Source organism: Mus musculus, chromosome 4, assembly GCF_000001635.26.
Source record: "Mus musculus strain C57BL/6J chromosome 4, GRCm38.p6 C57BL/6J".
Lineage (NCBI taxonomy): Eukaryota > Metazoa > Chordata > Mammalia > Rodentia > Muridae > Mus > Mus musculus.
In genome coordinates this window covers 154,744,239-154,750,875 of record NC_000070.6, presented here as the reverse complement: position 1 = coordinate 154,750,875, position 6,637 = coordinate 154,744,239, and positions in this window count along the sequence as shown.

The window sequence follows — 6,637 nt, the reverse complement described above, 5'->3', positions numbered from 1 at the left end:
ACCGTTCTCATTAAGGCCAGATAGGACCCTGTGAAATCATAATACTAACAACATCATTTATTTCAGCAGCACTGGGGCAAAACGGCTTTACAATGGTGTTTTATGTGCTGCATGTGCACCATAAATATTTCCATAAAAACATGCATTAAAATATAAAAGTGGGCCCCAAAATATCAAAAGTCGGGAGGGAGAAAACCCACAGCAAAGCCTGTGTAACCGCTGGCTTAGGGCTTAGCCAGCAGCTGCAGCAGGCTCCCTGTGGGTGGGGAGCCAGCAGCAGCACCTCTGCCCGCCTTCTGCTGCTGAGAGGGTGGTGAGCCCCCCGCAGGACTCGGATCTCTGCCTACATAATCAAGAGTCTGCAGAGGCATGTGTAGTATTTAGAGGTGTGGACCCCAAGCCTTGTGGACACACATAGCTTTTCCACTTATCTCTGTAGCATCCACTGACTGCATCCCGGCTATGCTTAGCCAAGCTCTACTGTGGTGGTGGACCTGTGACCCTGAGGTCATGGATTGCCTGTCTGTGGCAGCCCACCCCAAAGCCCTAAGCCTTCTGATTGGACACAGTGATCTCAGACCATGGTACTACCCAATCTGACAGCAACCCTACACTGAGTTAGGAGCAGAGGCCACAGACCCAGGAAGGGTGGGTTGGCTTGGAACTGACTGCTTAGCTACAGAATTCCAAGGCTGCCACTCCCAAATCCCTATGGTTACCAGAGACTCAGAGGTCTTCTCACAGCCATATGCCATGAGGTTCCCTGGCCTTTCCATCCTAGAGCACCCAGAGTAACTTCTCTCTAGTAACCTCTAAGCAGGGCGTCTGGAGTCTGGCCCAAGGAACAACATCTATCCTTGGACATTGCTGTCCCGGAACTGGGCACTCTGTCTGCCCTGAAGCTTCTGCCACCTGAAACCTCCTATCTTTGTGCCTTTCCTCAACTTCCCTCTTCCTGTGGAGTCAACCGAATGAGGGAGATCTCATCTGTAGCAGCCCACGGCAGTGCTCTTCACACACAGTCTTACAGGCCCACAGCTACCTGTTACTCTGTTCTTTCAGCCTTTCTGCTTAGCCTCTTCCCATGGGGAGCTGAGGTCACCCATGGGGAGCTGAGGTCACCCATGGGGAGCTGGAGGTTCGGGGGATGCAGGCAGAGTGTGGGGGTCTGTGCTGACAGATCCCATCACCACTGTGTTCAGCGGATATGGTTGGACAGGCATAGATGCCGTCAGGCTGTGTTGGGTGGTGCCACGGCTTTAGGGGGATCTAAAAACTCTTTAGAAATTGTTTTGAAGCGTGTCTATCTTTTGGAGCCTCACAGTCGAGTGTCATCAAGGTTTGGGGGTGCCCTCCCGTTTTCCTCTCTCAGCATCTGATGTAGGTGCTGAGCTCTAGGCTACACAGAGGACACTCAGGAACAAGGACAGTGCAGAGCAGAGGCCCCAGCTTCTACTCTGGTCCAGGTTCGGGGGCTTGAGCTGGCACCCAGGAAGCCTCAGTACTCAGAGCCCCCTGGTGGTAAGCAGCTGTTAAAGCAGCCACCGGTTTCAGCCTGCCCAGCTGTCCTCCTGGGACCTGTGTTCCTCAGCGTCCTGTGTGTTTGAGGGACATGATTGTGCGTGAAGTGGAAACTCAAGTGTTCTTTGGAAAGTCGGTTGCATGGTGTTTTGCTGGGGCAAACACGTGAAAAAATGTTTCGCTGATTCAGACACATGTTCTGCTAAAGCAAGCACGGGAAAGGACACGTGATGGACTCTTTGCTAACAACACGCATGTATTGGTCTGCCTTACGTTGCGTAGCTGAGCTCCATTTGTCGGTCTCCATAAAGAGAAATGCACCAAAAAAGCTGGTGGTGTGCTTCAGTTTCTTGCTACTTCCTCAGAGTCTGGCTGGTTGGCAGTGATGTCAGCTGAGACAGACAGATGCACATGCTGAGGTAAGACCCACGGGAGACACGTGATGTTTGGAGGGTATACATAGGGTTCAATGGACAGTGACAGAGATTGAGCTTGGCTTGCTGGTACAGCTAGCTGTGCAATGCTTGTGGGTCTCTCGTCTTCACTGATCTTTGCTTCCCAGAGAGAGAAACAGCCAAGAACTTCTGGTGTCCCACTCGGGTTCCTCTTGCTGACTGACTCATGCCAAGGTTGAAGTCTGGCTGTCTCTGCTAGGTCATGTCACCGCTGCTGATTCGTGTTTGCTATCCTTACTCCACTGAACTGGACTGTTGGTGTATCCATGAAGTCTTTCAAAGTGGATCAAGCTGCTGCTGCTGACCTGTGAACTAAACTGCCGATTTCCAGACAACACAGACGGGAGTTGCTCCAAAGAACCTTTCTAAACAGGTCCACTATCCCTGTATCCTTTCTTTTCCATTACCTCTGGAGGGTGGTGGGCTAAAAGGGAGGTTAAATCATTTAAGAACCATCATTAAAAATAGACTTTGAAAAAAAAATTAAAGTTACAGGTGTGGCTCATGGTGGAAGGAGAATGTACCTGATAATCCAGAATGGCACATCCAAGTTTAAATCCAGATTAACAAGGAAAAAATATTTGAGTGTAAATATGTCTATGAAATATTGAGGATATACCAACAACTTAACTATCAACCTAAACACACCCACCTACCCCACCCCACCCCACCCCGCACAGAGATTTTTAATTTTTAAGATTTATTTTATTTTATGTGTGTGATTGATATGCATGTGCCTAGCACCTGGATACCGTTGAAGCTGGAAATACAGATGGATGCGAGTTACCATGTGGGTGCTGGATACTGAATGAGGTCCCCTTAAACTTTCAACTGTAGCATGCTGTACAACCCCGCCTGGCTTGTGGCAGTTGTACTCTTTGCTCTCCTTCTGGACTCACCTGGGTGGGATCACAGGCTCTGAGACCATTTATATCTGGCTTCTCTCAAAGTGAAGGTGAGCCCAGTCACCCGTGGGATTGGGGAGGAGGTACCTGGGTGGACATTCAGGTCTGGCTCTCCATGTTTACTGGTCTTCATCTTCAGCTTGTTTCTGCCTTGACTGGCCTGCGTGTCCCCAGTTGGGACTTGACACAGTGTATTTCCTTTGCGTCCCTGCTTACCACAAAGCCTACATGGCCCGGCTGTGATGTCCCTCTCCAAGGAGCTTTTTAAGATCTCCTACTCCAAAACTAAAAGGAAACATGTCTCTCTCTGTATCTGAAGGTCGGTTAATGCAAGGGACTGAGGACCCCAAGGATTCCCATTGACATCTGAGCCACCATTGAGCTGGGCTGAGTGTGCCTGGGCAAAGGACAGGAGTGTGGGGGCTTCCTGCTCCACCAGTAGCATCTCCTTTTCCTGTGGATCTGCAGGCGGGAGACTTGTCTTTCTGTCTCAAGAGGACACTAGGGTGGGGGATGGTCATGTCCCTCCACATGCTTTGCATTGGATCATTTTTTTTTACTCTAAAACAGGGAGTGCGCATCAGAAACTTCATCACATGATTCCACTGGAAAAGCATGTAGTGCCCACAGTGAAGTCAGGAGGCCAGCTCTAGCCCAGAGCTCACCTGGAGGATTACAACACTGGATGAGTGCTCACAATCTCCCTCTCTCTCGCTCTCTTGCTCTCTCGCTCTCTTGCTCTCTCACTCTCCCCTCCTTCTTCCTCTCCTCCTCTTCCCCTCCCTCCCCTAACCCCAGTATATGTGTGCATACTGGGAGGAGGGCATGCACTGGCTACATGTAGAGGTCAGTGAACAGCCTGGGGGAGTTGGCTTTCTTCTCTACCATGTGGGGATGGAACTCAAGCTAAGCAGCAAGCATCATTATCTGCTAAGCCATGGTTAGCAGTTCCATCTCCCTTCTGTAGGCGGAGAGCGTGAAGGAAGGCTATGGTTCCGAATTTAACAAGAGGTGACACCCCACCTTGGGGTTAGGTCTACACTCTGACCCAGACATCCTGGCAGCCACCACTCACTGTAAAAGGTTAACCCAGGTGCACACAGCACTTGGCCACACAGCACTGCACCCCCGGTCGCCTCCCCAGCTACGAGCGGATGGTGCTGGCAACCTCTGCACACCCCGGCGGCAGCAATTCGACACGCCGCATAAACCTCTCAGAGCTACAGCTTCACAGTTTGTTTTATAGCAAGATGTGGTGTCAATGTTCTTCTGCTTTGAAACATTTAAGCAATGACAGTTTAGAGCCTCAGATCTTTACGGTTCAGAAGGCCGAACACTCTGCTCATGTTGCTGGCCAAATGGGTACGTTAGACTCTAGAAAATCCCATCGCATTAAAACAGCAGAGAATGTCTTGGGAAGACAGCACCCAAATCAGTCCAAGATGTTTGGAGCTTCAAGTCTCCTGTTCTCTATGGAAACATGTTGGTGTTCTTGGGCGTGGAGTCAAAACACACAGAGAGGGGCTATTTTTAGATGAGTGCATTTGGAGAGAAACGGTCTGCTTCCAGAACCTCAGAGGGCATGGAGATGCCATGCCCTGCTGGACATGGGCATAGACAGTCTCTTCCTGGTTCTTAAGTGACATTTTGGTTCCTTTTGGGTGTGTGGAGGACCACACAACTGGCCTAATCTCACATTGATGGCATGGTGGATGCTTGACAGTGGATGAAATGGCCGTGCCAGGAGCCGAGGCCTGCCGTCTGGAGCATCCCAAGTCGGCAGGACACATGAGGTGGAATAGAGAGCCTAAGAGCCCCACCCCAGAGCTCTGCTCCCTTGCAGAGAAGTTGTACTCAGAAGCAGTTAGGACTGGCTGTTCTCATCCAATCTCTCCCAGCTCCTGTGCAAGCCACTTGCTTCCTGGTTGAAGCCAGGTCGTTATAACCAAGCAGGCATGTCCAAGTGAATGCAGATGTGGGCATTGTTTGGCCCATGTTCTATACAGTGCCAGTGCTCTGGTGAAGAGCTGGTACCTCTTCAGTCATGGCATCTACTAGGACTCTGGCATGTTCTTGGTGCTGGCACCTCCTTGGCTCTGGTCTCTCCCTGGCGCTGGCACCTCCTTGACTCTGGTCTCTTCCTGGCATTGGCACCTCCCTACCTCTGGTATCTCCCAGGTTTTGGCACCTCCCTGAATCTGGTATCTCTCTGCTGGGTCTTTCCCCTAGTGCCTGGCTACACCCCAGTAAGAAAGACAGTGTTTTTACTCATAAGCACAACATGAAAACCATTGTGAGTGTAGATACAGGCACCCAAGTTGCCCCTGTGGAACCACCGCTACTTTAATCTCCGCTATAATGAATTTAAACACTGCTACAAGGAACGAAGGCTGCTGTCAGGTGTAGGTGGGCAATGTTGCTGCTACTGTGTATAGGGAACACAGCATGGGGTAGAGGTGTCCTGCTCGGCTCTGCCCTCTGAGCTGCCATTTGGCCCACGTGGAGGATTATGGAAAATCACACTTCTATGAGCTAAGGGGTCACTCATGTAAGATGTCTGTTCTCCAAACTAGAAGCTCCAGAATGAAACACTCCCCCCACTCAGGACTCTTTGCTTGTCCTGAGCCTCTGGATCACCTCTCCTCCTGGGACCAGTGGGTGTATATCCTCCTGACTCAGAAAAGGCATTGCCAGTAGAAGCCAGACATTTTGCTGGTTTCAGCTTCAGAGCTGATGGTATGGATAGCCGCAAAAGGGGCTAAGGAGGGACCTCCTTTGGAGTATTCCGTTGCAGTCTGGATGGAAGCCACAAGGTGTAACTCTGAATGGATACCTCTTCCCAAACTGGGCAGTAATCAGCCATGGGAAGAAACGTCTATACATCAGTCTACCCTGAGCTGTCAGGATATGGAAGGGACAAGTCTTGTGCCAGTAAAGAAATCATGGAGGTGGTGGTCATCAGGGCAGGTTAAAGTGAGGCTTGATATGTTAAGGTCCATACATTAGTGTTTGTAGAGGCCACCCCCATAGACCACCAACAGGGCTCACACTCCAGAGATTGTTCCTTGTGGTCCAGAAGGCTGGGCTCCAACACTAGGTGTCACAGTAGTGTCCCCTGCAAGGAGCTGGTCTCCATGGTGGACAGGCTGTCTTGTGGAGCCTCACGTGGTCATCCTCCTGTGAACCAGTGTCCTTCAGAACGAGGCCCACCTTGCTGAGTTCATTTTTTCTCTTCTCTAAAGACCCTTTCCTGTGGATTCTGGGATGAGGACTTTTCCGTGTTTCCTTGTGGCTATTGGCCCACCGTGTATCTGACACAGTTGGACTCTGGGTATTGTTGTCCAGCATCCAAACCTAGGCATCCTGCATGTTTCTTGGGTGAGCTGGGCCGCCTTCCCCCAAGAGCCTGGGTCTGAGTCCACTCTCTCTTAGTGGGTATCCATAGGATTGGTGAAGCTGGTACCACTCCACACCCCTCACATGACAGCTCAGCATGGGATGGGAACCCTCCATGTGGGAAGAGCTGTGGGTCTGCCTTCATCACATGCAAATGTGTGTGTACTTCTTGCTCACACGTGTCTTGGTGTGTCTGCATGCTCAGGGGTTGCAGTTTCTGGGGGCACCCTAAGGGGATGTGACTCCCACACACTGGGTTGTGGGTAGGTGATTAAGCAACACTCAGGAGTCCACATATAAAGGTGGTGGGGAAAAGCGACCGGTCACAAGGAGAACAGGGTCTTAATAGGGCTTTTAAAA